General features: G+C 47.8%; 1 protein-coding gene and 1 long non-coding RNA gene across 8 annotated transcripts in view; one reads left to right on the top strand and one right to left on the bottom strand.

Annotated features, from left to right (window-relative positions):
* ACAP3 (ArfGAP with coiled-coil, ankyrin repeat and PH domains 3) overlaps window positions 1-15,501 on the top strand; it is a 150,584-nt gene that overhangs the window by 93,138 nt on the left and 41,945 nt on the right. The gene's annotated exons all lie outside the window — the stretch shown is intronic.
* On the bottom strand, window positions 6,204-13,989 carry LOC308482839. Its single transcript, XR_013989448.1, has 3 exons — window positions 13,686-13,989; window positions 8,581-13,631; window positions 6,204-6,285 (listed from the first exon to the last, which is right to left on the bottom strand). It is a non-coding gene; the product is annotated as an uncharacterized lncRNA (long non-coding RNA).

Raw genomic sequence — 15,501 nt, forward strand, 5'->3', positions numbered from 1 at the left:
ATCTGTTATTGATGCAATTAATTTATTAATTGCCTTCTAAAGCACCATCTCTTAAGTGATTGATCCATAGACATGACTAAAAGTGGGATATCATTTAAAGAGTCAGACTAGGACCTGGGAGACCAGAGTTCAAATCCCCCACTTGGCTGTGAAGCTCACTGGATGTGACCTTGAGCCAGTCAGAATCTTTTAGCCTTACCTACCTCACAGGGTTGTTGTGGGAGTTCAATGAGGGAAAAGGTTAGGATATAAATGCAAATAAATGAACAAATAGAAAACGTGGGTCCATTGATTTCAGCGGGTGTACTTTAAGCAGAATGGTAGCTAGATATAACCCAGCTAAACTAAAATGCTGGTGGATTTTCAGGAGGGCTTTCAAAGAAAAATCACGGAAATGTGGGGAGCTGCAGTTAACACTGGACAACCGAGAAATTGAAAGACACTGAAATGGACAGATCTTGTCTTCTGCCTGTGCAGCTGTTATCTTGGTCAGGACATCCCCCTCCTATGTCTCTGCGTGTAACCATGTTTACAAGTGCCAAAAGGGGCACTTAGGCCCAAATCCGGATCACAGAGAAAGCCGGCCGCAGATGGCACGGGATTCATTGACAAATCCACTGTCATCCACTTACTCCAGTGAACTGGTGTTCCTGAGCAAGCAGGTGGCGCGGGGAGAGGAGGAGGAACAGAGCCCAGGGTGTTCATGGTTTGACAGCAATGCCTTCTGAAGGGAACATGGTGTGCTCTGAGAGTTAAGAGCAGGACATAATTTGAAATCCACTGGCAAGTGGGCCCAGGGAATTGATGCATCGTGCAGATGCTACCAGGTTGGCCTAATTAATCTGATGGAGGGGGGGGAGGAAGCAGGAGGGACGGGCACCGTGGCATAGTAAAGAGCATGGTGCCCACCTTGCCAACACCTTGCCCTTTGCAATCTGACCTGCTGGTGCAGTGTGGGCACAGTGGAGGGAATGTGATACCGGTTCTGCCACTGCATCCACGCCGTGCCACCCTCTCTGTTGCCAGCTCTTGGTTAGGGACAGTGACCTCTTCATCGGAAAGCCACCCCTCTGACCACTACTTCGTCTTTAGGTGTGGCAGCTCTCACTCTAAGGCTCAACCTGTTGAATTCCTGCCAGCCACACACACCCATTGAAGGAGTGAGAGGCCTGATTTTCCCAAATGGAACCCTAAACCAAAACCTTGGCTGCAGTCCTATATCCCCTTATCCTGGGAGTTTGCCCATAAAACGCACAGAGACCGTGGGTATAAGGCAGTACAGTGGTACCTCAGGTTACAGATGCTTCAGGTTACATACACTTCAGGTTACAGACTCTGCTAACCCAGAAATGGTACCTCGGGTTAAGAACTTTGCTTCAGGATGAGAACAGAAACCGTGCTCCAGCGGCGCAGCAGCAGCAGCAGTAGGCCCCATTAGCTAAAGTGGTGCTTCAGGTTAAGAACAGTTTCAGGTTGAGAACGGACCTCCGGAACGAATTACCGTATTTTTCGCCCTATAGGACGCACTTTTCCCCCTCCAAAAATGAAGGGGAAATGTGTGTGCGTCCTATGGGGCGAATGCAGGCTTCAGGAAGCTATCCGCTAGCCGTGGGAGACCCAGCTCTCCCAGGGCTAGCGGAGAGCTTGCCAGCACCCAGAAGCTTGGGGTGCGCTGAGCTCCGCACGCCCCAAGCTTCGGGATTAGCGCAGCGCTCCGCTAGCCCTGGGAGAGCCGCGCGGCTCTCCCACATCTAGCGGAGACCTTGCCGGCACCCAGAAGCTTGTGGCGCACTGAGCTCAGCACGCCCCAAGCTTCGGGCTTAGCGCAGCGCACCTGGGGGGAAATAATTTCCCCCCCTTTATTTCCCCCCCAAAAAACTAGGTGCGTCCTATGGGCCGGTGCGTCCTATGGGGTGAAAAATACGGTAAGTACTTAACCCAAGGTACCACTGTATACAAATTCAACAACAACAGCAATAAAAATAACAATTCTAAATCAGGCGTGGCAACCTGTGGCCCTCCAGATGTTGCTGAGTTAAACTACAGCTGCCATGCTAGCTGGGGCTGGTGGGAGTTGTAGTTCAGCAACACCCAGAGGGCAAACACCTGATCTGAGCAAACATGCATGCCATTGTATCATAAGTTAAATAGACAGTGAACTTTTGATGGGAGTTGCTCCCAAATCTGCAATAAACAGGACATCTGGGAGAGGCCTTTTCATTGTGCAACTAGAGTTTGCCAGTATGCCTATCAGCAAAATAGTGATGGTTTTGTAGGAGCCCAGTTATTCTTTCCCTTTTGGCGGGGGCTGTCCCCAACACCCCCCCTTGCTCCGTCCTTCCCTTCCTTTTCTCAGGGGGTTCCCTTTTGTACATATTCCCTGGACAGCCATCATTCCGAGATGCTTTTGTCCTCTCGCTAACCGCTGTCTTCCAGATTGCGTGCTGCAGCTCCTTTGCACCTCGGAGGAGGAGTTCCCCTTTTTGGCTGATTTACGCCCTGTAGGAAAACAAGCCCCGCTTAAACAGAAGCCAAACCAACTTGAGCCTCCCTCTTGCAAAAAGAATAAAATCCTTGTGTGAGAGTGAGCAAAGGCTGGCGGGGGCAGACGCTTGGATTTTATGACCTTCGGCTAACTTTCCTGACAGCTGGGGGACGCTGAGGGCGGGGCGAGGGGGAAAAGCAGATTATTCACCAAAATTCAATGGCTGCTAGCCACGAGGGCTGTGTTTGTGGAGACAGAGTGCCTCTGAAGCCCAGTTGCTGGCAATCATGTTGGGGGGGGGAATTGCTGTTGCGCTCAATGAGGCATCTGGTTGGCCACTGTAAGAACAGGATGCTGGGCAAGATCCAGCAGGCTCTTCTTATGCTCTTCTTAGCCATTCTCTCCTTTTTAAGAAGGGGGGAGGCAAATTAATGGAGGATAAGGCCGTAAGGGACGCGGGTGGCGCTGTGGGTTAAACCACAGAGCCTAGGATTTGCTGATCAGAAGGTCGGCGGTTCAAATCCCCACGATGGGGTGAGTTCCCGTTGCTCAGTCCCTGCTCCTGCCAACCTAGCAGTTCAAAAGCACGTCAAAGTGCAAGTAGATAAATAGGTACCGCTCCGGCGGGAAGGTAAACGGCGTTTCCGTGTGCTGCTCTGGTTCACCAGAAGCAGCTTAGTCATGCTGGCCACATGACCCGGAAGCTGCACGCTGGCTCCCTTGGCCAGTAAAGCGAGATGAGCGCCGCAACCCCAGAGTCGTTCGCGACTGGACCTAATGGTCAGGGGTCCCTTTACCTTTAAGGCTGTAAGCAGGCACCAGCCACAGCGGCTATTGTTACTGAAATATACTCAGAGTGATTTCATGCTCTTTATTCAGCTCATAGTGGTGAGGAGGAATGAATGAAAGTCCCCTCAAAGTATCTGCTTTATATACATTATTTACACAATGGGCTGCACATGATTGGCTAATTCTGGAATTCTACTGTAAGCCAATCAGGTTGTGGATTCACTTCTATCTGGAGCATGATTGGGTGGTTCCTGCCAACCAATCATACTGCTGCATTGTTCTAGGACCAATCAGACTGCTGCATTCTGATTCCTATTGTTCTAGGACCAATCAGACTGCTGCAATTTGGATCCTATTGTTCTAGGACCAGTCAGACTGCTGCAGTTTGGATCCTATTCAACTCAGTACATAACAGTTACAAAAGTTGTGTGCCACCCCCACTCCCTGCAAGATTCCTGCAGGTTCCAGGAGATCACCCGGGGTCTCTGTCTCTTTGGAGAATTGAGACACAGCAGAAAAATGTCGTAGCTTTAACTGATATAGTTTATTCACTTATTTACACCTTTAGTCTGCATGAAAGGTGTCAAGATCTTGCAGCATGGACATTTCAAGAGGGGCTTGTCCCTTACGGCATCTCTCCCAGCCAGACTTCAGCCAGCCTGCCCAAGATGGATCCCAGGCTTTCTTCCTCCTCCTTCTTCCCAGACCACCTTGCTAAAAACAACAACAACAAACCTCTCTTTTCCTGACACCTCACACCCAGTTACCCTGGCAACCTTCCAAACCCCCAGTCTCTGTTCACACCTGAAGGCAAGGGGGGAGGACAGCATTGCCAATGACCCTCAGTGGCCTGTGTTGTTTCTTAATGGCCCCAGCTTGGCATGGCAGTTTTGCATTGGCTAGCTCAGAAATTCCTATGCAGCTTGCATTTCTCCCAAATACAGTGGTACCTTGGTTTACGAACTTAATCCGTTCTGGAAATCCGTTCTTAAACCAAAGTGTTCTCAAACCAAGGCGTGCTTTCCCATAGCAGCGGGGGACTCAATTTACAAATGGAACACACTCAACAGGAAGCCAAACATGTTCTGCTTCCAAGGCAAAGTTCACAAACCAAAACACCTACTTCCGGCTTTGCATCGTTCTTAATCCAAGTTGTTCATAAACTAAGCTGTTCTTAAACCAAGGTACCACTGTAATCAAAATCCTACCATTTATTCATTTCTAATTTGGGTCCCTCCCAAAAAATCTCTTAACACCTTGCTCTACCTCCACTGTCGGAGGCAATATGTAGGGAGGGTGCTGTCTCCTGTCTCTTCCACTGTGGGAGCAGGATGTTGGTCTAGAGTGGGGTCTCCGGCCTGATCCTGCTGGGCTCTATTAATGTTCCTATAAGCACAGGAAAGTGGGGGAGGCATGTGGCTGCTGGAAGGCTGACTGGAATAGAACGTGTGCCTCAGGTTGGATGGCTTCTCCATCCCAACTGCAGAGCATGGATAGGCAACCTGCAACCCTCCGGATTTTGCTGGAGTACAACCCCCATTATCTGGTGCTTGCTCCGAGGTTGCCAACCCCATGTGGCAGAGCGTGGGAATTAGGACCTTTTCTTCTTTCTCCCATCAGGTGTCTTGTGGTCGTCCTGGCATCTAGAATTCCAAAATAGACTGCCTCTGAACCTGGAGGTTCTGCTTAGCTACTGCAGTTAAATGTGAACATTTGGCCCGATCTGGCAAAGCTGCTGTTACGGTCTTATAAAGGATTAAGTGTATCCATGACGGATCAGAGGGCGGGAGGCTAAACAATTTGTTGGTGGAGGGAGAGAGGGTAGGGAGTGCTGACGCCGGAACACTGGTATCAAATGCCTATTTTTTATTTAGTTATAATATTAGGTTTCTTACCTGCCTGTTGCCATAAGAACTTGCAGTGGTGACTGACAGCAATTAAATATTAAATTATAAAAGGAAACGGGAAGGCACCCAGGTGATGGAAAAAATATGTATTTGCATATTAAAACTCCAGTGTTTACTGGAAGGGGTTCTGTTATCCGTCCACCGTCCGCCCCCCCCCCATGTCATTTGATGGGTGGCGCATTCCGCTACAGGGGCCTGGTCCTCTTCCAGGACTTCTGGGATGGATGGAGAGCTGCCTGGCTCGTGAATGCGTGGGAACAAGGAGGGAGTATCTGTGTGCCGGGGCAGCGCCCGTCAGGTTGATTTAGGAGGGAGGCTTTGAAAATAAATAACTTAACCGGGCTGGCCATATGGCGCGATGCTTTATCGTCCTCCTCCGACAGGGTGCAGGCAGAGCTTTGGCTTGGCCAAGGAGGGGGTCCCCGTCTCCACAGGTGGCATCCCACCAATGGGTTTGCTGTGGGTGGACGGGGGCTGGTGGAGAACAGGGTGGGACAGGAGGGAAGGCAATATTGGTAGGAAGTGGCTTTCCGTAGAAGCTCGGCAAGTCCCTCCAGAGCGGGGTCAAAGGCCACACGGTGGAGTTTCCCCCCTCCCCGTCAAACCCCACTGCATCTTCTCGGCACCCCCCTCCATCTCCAGGCGACAGCTGTATGATAATTAGTCCTTGTGCTAAGCTGATCGGCTGTGAAAGGGAAGCCACTATCCTTAGGGTGGGAGGGAGGGAGGGAAGAGGAGGAGGGATGGAGCAGGTGGTCCACAGGCTGGAGACAGAGAACCCTGCGGTCCGGGCCCTAGCAGAGCGAAACGGGAGTGGGAGGGGTTAAAAAAGCAGTGTGTGTGTGTGTGTGTGTGTGTGTTGGCAGTGAGGGGGGCAGAGCATCTCTCCGATCTCGAGGTGTGCTGTACAACACTGCCACTCTGGAGAGTGTCCCGAAAAGAGATTCGTGCGCACAGCCGAAACGACGGGGTCATGAAGATTTTTGGCAGACTTGAGTACCTTCTGGTAAGGGAATGTTTCTCCGGAACTCCAGAGATGCAGCCGGGCTTCGGGATGCAACTGCATGCCCTTCCCTTTGTTGCGAGGGTTAGGGTGCCGGAGGGCTGTAAAAGGAGGAGGGGAGGGGGTTGGCAACACCTTCAGCTTTTAGGACCCTTCCATAGCTCGGCTTAATGGGGATGGCGAACCCCTGAGCCTCCTTTAATCCCTCCTCGTCCACTCCGCGTTCTCGACTGCTGCTGCCGCCCCACACTTTCTTCTCCCTAAATCTGGAGCCTCCCTGTGCAACTGATGTAGCTCTCCTATTTGGATTTTCAGAGCATAGGGGAACTATGGACTTAGAGAGCGTGGGACAGCAGCAGTGGAAAGATAACGGGGGAGAATTAACGGGGCTCACGATCCACATTAACCTGGGTATCGGCGGGCCCTTAGTTATGTAACAAAACCAAGTTGGGGTTTGTAGTTTTGCAGCTTTGTATAGAATCTACATAGTCTGAGTTCGGGATCCACCCTTTTAAATCTTTCATTGTCCAGAAACGACAGATCTGGATGTTGCTGCCATTGACTCTCTCTTTGTGTGTGTTTTTGTAACTTGCTATACAGAATGCTATATAGAATGCTATAATATTCCTTTGGGGCTTTGGAAGCGGATGTGGCAAATGCGCAGTATTCGGATGCGAAACATAGGGAGCCGTGTTATACTAGGTTAGACTATTCATCCAGTATTGCCTGCTCTGACTGGCAGAGGCTCTCCGGAGCTCTGCAGCAGAGAAGGGCCTTCCCCATCGCCTGCTAATTTAATTTGATATATCCCACCTCTCCACCAAGGAGCTCAAAGTGGTATATATCCTTCTCCTTCTCCCCATTTCATCCCCATTTCACCTGTGAGGTAGGTTAGGATGAGAATGAGAAACTAGCTGAGTGGGGATTTGAACCCTGGTCTCCCAGGTCCTAGTCCAGCGCTCTAACCATTGTGTCACACTGACTGAGATCCTTTAACAGGGTGTGCTGAAGAATGAACTTGCCTTTTCCATCACCTGCTGTCTTTTAACTGGAGAGGTTGGGGATCGAGCCTGGCACTCTCAGCATGCAGAGCACATGCTGTGCTTATGAATTATGGCCTGTCCTTTAAAGCAGATCCACACCATATATGTAAAGAACATCCAACACACAGGGAATGCATAACCCATTTTGCTTCTGCTAAAGCGCACTACTACCTCCAAAGAAACCTGGGGACTTTCATTTGTTAAAGGTGCTTGGAAATTGTAGTTCCACAAGGGAAAACTACAGTTCCTATTATTCTTTTTTTGGGGGGGGGGGGAGTGTCACATGTTTTCAATGTGCATTGGCTAGGTTTCAAACTTGTGGTGTGGATCTGCTCTTAATGTGGAAGGTCCTTGCCATTGACACTGGCAAAGATTCCAGGCTTGTGAACCCAACATACATATTCTGTATACAGGCACAAAATCGGGTGTGCCAAATCAGTGTGTAAGCTTTTTGAATTCCTCAGAATTCTTTGTCAGGCTAAATGGCAAACACTATGTGTGTTTTGTGTGTGTGTGTGAGAGAGAGAGAGAGAGAGAGAGAGAGAGAGAGAACAACTTGTATATAAAAAGGTAGTTCAGTGAGCCCAATATTGCAAATTTAAGTTAAAAGAGAATCCTGGGTTTAGATAGGTTGAAGTCCATTAAGAAAAGAGTTTGGATTTGATATCCCGCTTTATCACTACCCTAAGGAGTCTCAAAGCGGCTAACAATCTCCTTTTCCCTTCTTCCCCCACAACAAACACTGTGAGGTGAGTGAGGCTGAGAGACTTCAAAGAAGTGTGACTAGCCCAAGGTCACCCAGCAGCTGCATGTGGAGGAGCAGGGAATCGAACCCGGTTCACCAGATTACGAGTCCACTGCTCTTAACCACTACACCACACTAGTGAGAGCACCTAGGACCTGGTAGACCAGGGACCAAATCCCAGCTCAGCCATGAAGCTCACCAGTTGACTTTGGGTCTCCTAGCCTACCTCGCAGGGTTGTTGTGAATTTAAAATGGAGAGGAAAGAGAGAGCTGTGTATCACACCCTTTTGCTCCTTGGAGGAAGTGGGATGTAAATGGAATGAAGAGAAGCAAAACAAAACAAAACAAAACAAAACAAAACAAAACAAAACAAAACAAAACAAAACAAAGGAGGACCTGTTAGATGCTATGCTGATTTCAGGTTGCACCTTGTCCTGCTGGGAAGAAGAAGCTTACAAGGGTGACCCCTCCCCCAACATACTTGAAAATCTTTTCAAAATCCAGCCGTTACCCAGGTCTGTCTCCACCCTTAGGCAAAACTCACTGGTCCCTTGACAGATGGGGAAGCAGGAGGGAAGGGAAATGCAGTGGTCTGTAGATTAACAAACCTGGAGATTAAATTTCGGGTGGGTGTCCCCATCTGCTTCCCCCTCTTGCATCAGGTTTTTTTTTTTACTGTAAGCTCCTTCAGACAGAGATCTGTCTTCTGATCATTGCACACTGAAGAAGAAGAAGAGTTTGGTGAAGGAGAAGGTATTGGGTCTATGAAAGACCTCAGAGAGTAAGTTTGTAAGCAGGACCAAACCAGTATTCTGATTCGGCATAAGGTAGCTTCACGTGCTGTGAGTTGGTGGGAGAGATTCTTAAGTATCCTTAATTTTTGCAAGATTTTGTTTCTTTCTTCAATTGGATGAGTAGCATTTCATACAAAATGTCTCTGGCTGCAGCCTTGGGGGGATGCAGGGAGGTGGGCCCTCTCCCACGACGACAAATGTGTGATTGGTTGGAGTTTTTAAAAAACAAAAACAGGTTCTCTCTGTTTTCCGATCACACGTTTACACCAAACACATTCTCGCTGATGTGGGCGTTGATTTTTGAGCTGCAAAGGTGATGCAAATGGGTGGGGGAGGTGGAAGAGCGCTTTTTATTTTTAAAAGGTGTGATGAAAACACTCAGACAGCACTAAGCTAGATGGAGTGTTTCACCAGATTGGTCTGCAAGGAGCTCTTTTTTCAGATAACGGGACTGAGCGAGGCATGTGGATAGGATGTGTGTGTGTGTGTGTGTGTGTGTGTGTGTGATTGATCATTCCTCAAGGGAAAGAAACAAAAGCACAATGGATTATGTCATCCCTGCTTGGTCCATGTGGCTGAACAAGCAGGCATGTGGAAAAGCCTGTGTGCACATGTGCCTCTCTGTGTGTGTCTGTAGGATGGCTGGCTTTTGCAGAAATAACTCTGCTGTACTGATGGGATTGTATTTCTGTGCACATATTCACGTGATCCCAGAGAGAAAGTGTGTGAATGCCCAGAAGTAAATTTATAGGATAGAAAACCTCTAGGAAAGCTGGAAGCAATTCATTCTGATCCAGAATAATAAAATTGGAGGGGATCCTTAAGAGTCACGTAGTCCAAAGCCCTGGTATTCAGGAATCACAGCTGAAGATGCCCCTTTCTCCTAGAGGTTTATTTATTTGCAATTACATTTCTATCTCACCCTTCCTTCCAAAAGGAACCTAGGGTATGCAAACAATCAGTGACTTTAAATGGTCACAAGCGAGTGTTTTCCCCCTTCTTTATCACCTAATACATAGCCTGTTTTGTTTGGACTTGTGGGTCCACAAGAGAAGAGGTGAGCTGAGTTGGGAAGCTTCAGGTTGAAGTCACTCAGGTGCAGCCAAGTAGGTCAGGTCAACGTCAGGTAGGCTGGAAGTATTGCCAGATAGGTTGAGTGAGGCTGGGGCAAGCTGGATTGCTACTGGCTTAGTGAAATCAGATTCCAGTAAGCAGCGGCCAGCACCATGGATAGCTCCGAGTGCCTTCTGCTAGCTGAGCCAGAGAAAGATGTTGTCTCAGCAAAGGGCTGGAGTTTGCTTGGGAAAAGACTTGGCTCTCCAGTGTGGCTTCCACCTTGGGAGAGTGATTTGTGATCTCTACAGTGATACTGCATTCGTTTGCTCCTGCTTGGCTGTGGAGCAAGGGAAGCTACAGGCAGTCCTCTCTACAGTCTGAGGTGATGGGAGAGTTGTCTTCTGAAGCAGGAAGGGTGTAGAAGGGGAGAGCTGAATCTTCTGCCTCGAGTAGAGTGAGCTGTGATGTATTTGGAACAACAGCAGTCCTGGGTGCAGGATTCTTTTGCAATTACAGATTCTGGGAACTGAGCGAGGTACCTTCTGTGTTGTGCCAGTGAGCAGCAGTCTTTCCCTAAGCCAGGGTTGTGGAACCTGTGGCACTGCTGATGAATGTTACACATGTAGAAGGGGTGTGTGTGTGTACACACACACACACATTTACATGGTTGTAACCAGCTAAGTTCTACTCAGAGTACATTCATTAACTTCAGGGGGTCTACTCTGAGCACGGCTAGCATTGGATACAACCTATAGTGAGTTTCATTTAAAATTATATGCCGAGATGTACAATTTAAAGCAAGGCAAAATCAGTTGTCCAAACGAACCAGAATAAGAACAACTCAGTTGGATAGTTCAGGGTAGAAGGTATGTAGCTTCAATCAAATAATTGCAGATGTTTTCAGTGTAGATGCAGCAGCAAGATCAATGTGTGACAGATCGCATGTCAGAGAAGGATTGTGATATTTTTCAATCTCAGGATCGCACTGTTCAAACACAAAATTTGGCACTCAGTCCAATTTTCAGTACCCCGAGAATCTCAGCTCTCCTTAAAAACAAAACTCAAGGTGCTAGTCCTTATGGATATAAAGGTAACTGTGAATGCCCAAGGGCAATGCCTGATGAAATTTTGCATCTCCCACCTGTATCCTGAAATGTTATAGTCCATGATCCTGTCAGTTTTATAAGTTGTGCCTGCAAGGGATTGCTCAGCTGGTTAGACTGTGGTGCTTATAATGCCAAGGTTGCGGGTTCAATCCCTTTATGGGACTGCTGCATAATTCCTGCATTGCACTAGATAATCCTCAGGGACCCTTCCGACTCTACAGTTCTATGATTCCATGAGAGGGGGGGGAGAGAGAGCTATACAGAATGGAGGGATCCAGTATGCGCTCCGCAACTGGCCTCCAGAAGACCTAAAGACTACAGATTGCCCCTCTCTCCTCTTAGCTTGTCCTTATGCTTCATGCAACAGGAAAAAAAGAGGAAAAACCCCCAGCCATAATCCTTATTGAATGTGATCGGCTGCTTTCTCTTCATGCACGGATGACTTCACATATGCAGTTGATGAGCTGACCTGCCACATCCAATGTTTAGGATTGTGGTAGATGCCACGAGGAATGGGAAGAGAGGGAGAGAGAGACTTCAGAAGCTGCTGCCTCTTCACCTTCTTACACTAGCTAGTTCATACATTTTTCAAAGGGTCAGTAGTTTCGGAGTTTATCCACTCCTTCATGTGGTGATGTTTTAAGGCAAGGGTTTCACCCACAAGGCAATTACGCCGTTAACACTTATACCAATTAGCAGACTGAAGCATGTGGAAAGGTATTGGTGAGTCTAAATGACCACAATGCAGTGAAACATAGGAAGCTGCTTTGCACCGAGTCAGAGCACTGGTCCATCTAGCTCAGTATTGTCCACACTGATTGGCAGCAGTTCTCTGGCGTTCTGTCCCAGCCTTACCTGGAGGTATGGGGTGTGTTTCTGTGTGTTGAACCTGGGAACTTCCATATGCAAAGCAGATTCTCTAAGAACTTAATAGCTACTTGATCCTGGTGCAGCAGTTTAAAGTAAGGGAGGTGTGAATTAACCCAGCATTGCTGTTCCTGTCTTTTAAAGTTGAATTAAAAGGGTCTATGAGCTCCTCAAGGAAAGAATTAACACTAAAGCTCATGACAGTTCATAGATACCAGTTCTGCATAGGACACCACTCTACCAATGTTCTAATTGTGCTCAAGTTCCCTTTCAATGAAGGGGCCATAGCTCAGTGGTAGGGCATTTGCCTTGCATGCACAAGGTCCCAGGTTCAATCCCCGGCATTTCCTGGTATGGCTGGGAGAGTCTCCCTGTCTGAAATCCTGGAAAGCCCCTGTTGGTTAGCATAGAAAATGCTGAGGTAGATCATGGGTAGGCAAACTAAGGCCCGGGGGCCGGATCCGGCCCAATCGCCTTCTAAATCCGGCCCACGGATGGTCCGGGAATTAGTGTGTTTTTACATGAGTAGAATGTGTTCTTTCATTTAAAATGCATCTCTGGGTTATTTGTGGGGCCTGCCTGGTGTTTTTACATGAGCAGAATGTGTCCTTTTATTTAAAATGCATCTCTGGGTTATTTGTGGGGCATAGGAATTCGTTCATTCCCCCCCAATATAGTTTGGCCCCCACTGTCTGAGGGACAGTGGACCAGCCCCCTGCTGAAAAAGTTTGCTGACCCTTGAGGTAGATGGACCCACAGTCTGTCTCTTTGAAAGGAGGCTTCCAATGTTCTACGACTATGATTTGGAATGGGGGGGGTGGACGGACCAGATTTTCACATAGTTCAAGATGCCACTGAAATTTGAGGCCCCAAGGGAGGCCTTTGAGGAAATCCACAATTTCCCCTATTCTGTCCCTAGACTTAACCAAATGACATCTCTCACCCCACCCGCTAACCCCAATGGCCTTCTAAAAATGGTATATAGTTGTACTAAGGCGCTTTGTTGATTTAAAGCCTTTTTTCTGTTTATTTCAATTAGAAAAACAAACAAACAAACGAACAGTATGTGATTTCCTTAAAAAACAAACAAAAAACAAACAAACATCAAAATGGCAGGTGGCTAAGTGATAAGAGGCACACACACCCCAAAATATTTGAGCACTCCAACCCACAAAAAAGCATCAGTCGCTCCAGGACTTACTTGATTGCTTTGTTTATTTTGTTTGACCCTAGCAATGCATTGGCAAAGAGTTCTGGTTCCCCACCGCCTGCATTTGAAATACAGAATGGTGAACCTTTTAAATTTCTCCATTGCAGGCGATTTGTGCCTCTGTTCTTTGGTTTTGTTTCCTGCTTCATCATTGGCCAGTTTGAAAGTAGCTGTATTTTGAAGGCAGGGCAGGCACTAAAGCCATCTCCATCCCAACAGTGGGAAGGAGCCACTTGCTCGCCTCTTTGGGAATTTGGTGCCTCTTTGTAGGGGGCATTCAGGGTTCCCAAGGAAACCATTGTCCGGTGGCTCTTTTTGAATAATAATAATAAAAGCTTTCATTGCTAGGCTAGGCACCCTTGGATATATAAATTCAAATCAGTATGGAAAAGGGAAAAGCGGAGATCGCCTGGAGTAGAGAAAGTGTGTCTCTCTCTGTGTATGTGAGTGTGCATGCTGGCATGACATTTATTGATATGACATGAAAGCAAGGACAGATGACAGCCGGGCATTTGGCAGGAGATTCTGACTGTGTGTTTTCTGGATGGCGGCCTGCTTTCTTTAAGCCTCAGCTTTGTAATATTGAATCTTTGGTCCTTCTCCACATCAAAGATTTCAGCTTGGACCTCCACTTTCAGCAGTTTTCTCCAGTCACTACTGATCATCCCCACCACCACCACCACCACTCTCTCCCTCTCCCAACGTTGGCTCTCTGCCATACTTTCACAATCAACTTCAAGCTTCTAGTCCTCACCGTCTCTGCTCCAATCTCCTCCTCTGTGTGTTTCCTCCATTGCATTCTTTTTCAACCCCCACCGCACCTCTCCAGCATTGCAAGCATTGAGGTGCCAGCAAGCCTGCCCCCTTTCTTCTCTCTGTCTGACATGTTTGACGCTTGCTTCTTCCTAATGAGGTTGTTACCAAAGAGCATTCAGTCGGGTGGTCCCTCACCTACAGTCCAAGAACAGTTTATACCGCATGATGAGTTGTGAGTAGGGAGATGTTTTCCTCCCTCTCTCATAACACTAGAATTTGGGGGGCATCCATTGAAATGATGGCCACCGACTAGGATGGCATTGAATGGATTTTAGACAGGTTCATGGCTATCAATGGCTACCAGCCACAAGGGACATGCACTGCCTCTCTGTTTCAGGCAGTAGCACCTATGAATACCAGTTACTGGGAATCAAAAGTGGGGAGAGTGGTGTTCTGGGCTCCCCAAAGACATCAAGAGCCTGGATAGCTCAGTTGGTTAGAGTGTGGTGCTGATAATGCCAAGGTTGCAGGTTAGATCCCCAAATGGGGCAGCTGCACATATTCCTGCATTGCAGGGGGTTGACCCCTTCAGGGTCCCTTCCAACTTGACAATTCTGTGGTTGTTATTAATTGGTCACCTTTTTCTCCGGCAAGTTTTCTAGCCCCCATGATTCTATCTGCTTGGCCGCTGTGACAACAGAGGCTGGGCTGGATGGGCCTTTGGCCTGATCCAGCAGCCGGGCTCTTATATTCTTACAAGTCCTCACTTTCCTTGCTACAGCAGAGGGTGAGTCTACCAACATCCAAGACAATCTGTTCCACTTTCGGAGGTCTTTGCTTAAAAAAGCATTTAGGCATTTATAGGTATTGCTGTTGACCTGGTTGAAACGTTGGTAGAGCTGTGATGGAGGTTTTAACTCGCACAATCTTGCGGAAATTTTGTTCTGTGGTGTTGTATGGAATCTGCCTTGAGATGACTTGGAAAATCAGCCTCAAAATAGGGGTCTGGTCCGAAGGTCTGTAAGGCTGATCTGGGAGGATGTAAACGTAAGATTTTAAATAAAGAACTAGAGTCATAATTTGAGCCACATTAATTGCCTATTAATTTGCATGGATTAATGGCGGCTTTCCCAAAGGATTCTGAGTGCTGCAGTTTTGACACGCGTGCAGACAATCCTGTCAGAAGAAACCCCAAAACTATCGTTCCCTGCAGAGAGGGAAGTGCTTTTGAGCTAGTTTAATTTGCAGTGCAGAACAAAAACATGCTTTGCGTCTGGGGTCAAACTGGCACCAAACATTTAAAGCATATGGTCCTGTCCCCCCCCCCAAAAAAATCCTGGAAACTGTAGCTTGTTAAGGGTGCCAGGGATGTATTCAAGCTCTGTGAGGGGCGAACTAAAGTTCCCAGGATAAAGCACTGTGCTTTAAATGTAAGGTGTGAATGTCACCAGATAATAAAGATGGGGCTGGGTCTTCGCAGTACCAATTATCTCCCACCTCATTGTTCGCTCTTGAATTGGAGGGTGTGTTATATCCCCACAACACTACTTAATTTTTTTTTTTTTTTAAGGCCCAGCACCACAGAGCAGTGACAAATTTCAAGGCAACGGCAACCATTAACTTAAGTGCCTTTTTGCCCGCTCGGCGCATTATAGGCCCCAGCGAAGCCTGGTTGCTAGGCAACATGCACTTCACTCTCATTAGGATGAGTTATTTCCATGCTGGGGGATGCTGGCTCAC

This window comes from Podarcis pityusensis (assembly GCF_964106645.2).
Source record: "Podarcis pityusensis genome assembly, chromosome: 8".
Lineage (NCBI taxonomy): Eukaryota > Metazoa > Chordata > Lepidosauria > Squamata > Lacertidae > Podarcis > Podarcis pityusensis.